A 1,764-nucleotide genomic window follows, 5' to 3' on the forward strand; every position below is an offset into this window, starting at 1 on the left:
CAGCGCTCCGCGGGTCCCACCTCCGTCTGCGCGGCTGTGCCTGCCGCAAAATCGACCCCCCTTCCTCTCCTTCACCCGGGCTTCCCCCGATTTCTTTCCTCCAGCCCCCTCCCTGTGCCTCCAGGTAGGTCCCCCTCCACCCCGTCCACCGCCCTCTGGTCTCGGGTTGCAAGTTGTTACTCAAAGACTAGGGAGGTAGGGCCCTCCCGGGAGCTCTGATGCCAGCCCGGCCCACCGGCCCCGGGCTCCCCAGGAGCCAGCCTGGGACCAGCTGCAGGGACTTGGCGCTGGAAGGGACCCCTGATGTCTCGAGTAATTCCCAGTTTTACAGCGAGGGACGGAAGAGAGGCTCAGAGAGGTGAGGTGGCTGCCCCTAGATGGCACAGCAAGTCTGGGTCAGGCTGCAGTTAGAACCCTGGGCTCCAGACTCACAGGCCAGTGCTCTCTCCACCCAAAAAAAGGTTGGCCTCCTGCCTCTCCCCACCCCCCAACACACACACACACACACACACACACACACACACACACACACACACACACACAAAACTCCTTCTCACTCAGGCTTTTAGGAAAGGTTACCTTAGAGACTTGGTGCTTTTCATCCTGATCCTAGTGGATTTCTAAAAAGAAATCCTTCCGGCTGTTGCCAGGCACACAATGGGACGTTTTAGACCTTTGCTTAAACACCATTTAAATGGGCTCCCCTGGTGGCGCGGTGGTTGAGAGTCCGCCTGCCGATGCAGGGCACGCGGGTTCGTGCCCGGTCCGGGAGGATCCCACATGCCGCGGAGCGGCTGGGCCCGTGAGCCATGGCCGCTGAGCCTGCGCGTCCGGAGCCTGTGCTCCGCAACGGGAGAGGCCACAACAGTGAGAGGCCCGCATACCACAAACAAACAAACAAAAAACCACCATTTAAATTCTAGAAGATAAGGAAAACTGTTAGGGCCTCTGCCTGGACTGGCCGAAACTCAAACGCAGCACAGCAAGACTGGGGCTCGGATCTGGTCTCCATTATGTACCAGCTCTGTGGTCCCCAGCGAGGACCTCTCATCACAGAGACCCTCATCGCAGGGTCTCCGTAAGGGCTCCACGAGGGAAGGCATGTTACGTGATTGGTCCAGCATCTAGCACAAGAGAAGACCTCCATGGATGGTACTAGGATTACTTCTTGAGGAGGATGTCTCCAGGTTTCCTTCTAACTGATTGCAGAATCATGCCCACTGAAACAAGGCTGGACATTTCCCCTGCAGGCTCCCCCGGGCCACTGGACACCCAGCTCAGAGTCCCAAAGTGGAAAGCTGGTGAGGGTCAGCAGGGTCCTGGTGGAGTCCATGTGGAGGTGGGTCCACGGGCGGCAGCACGGTTGTAGTATAACTCTCGACAGGGGCTTGCAGTCTTTATTTGCTCCTTGATTTCCTTGGACTGCCTAGAGCTAGGCAGCCTGCCTGGTTTCATTCCACTGGCCGTAGGAATCCCATGGAGGGTTCTGGGGACCCCAGGGTCCCTCCAGGTAAACTCTGGCCTCCTTATCGCCATCCTCATCTGGCCTCTTAGTGCCATCTTGAGCACAGCTGAAAGGGAGCCTGGGCGTCTGGTTGGGGCTCTCGGGGGTCCAGGCTGCTGGGCTCCCCCCCAGTTCACTCTGCGGTCAGCTCAGCCTTGGTCTTGGCTGCTTTGGCCCTCTGGACAGGAGCCTGGAACCCTGACCTCATACAGCCCCCTGGGCCACTCAGCAGGCTGGGTTCCAAGCCAGTTGAATCCACC

Source organism: Neophocaena asiaeorientalis, unplaced genomic scaffold (assembly GCF_003031525.2).
Source record: "Neophocaena asiaeorientalis asiaeorientalis breed wild unplaced genomic scaffold, Neophocaena_asiaeorientalis_V1.1 scaffold78, whole genome shotgun sequence".
Lineage (NCBI taxonomy): Eukaryota > Metazoa > Chordata > Mammalia > Artiodactyla > Phocoenidae > Neophocaena > Neophocaena asiaeorientalis.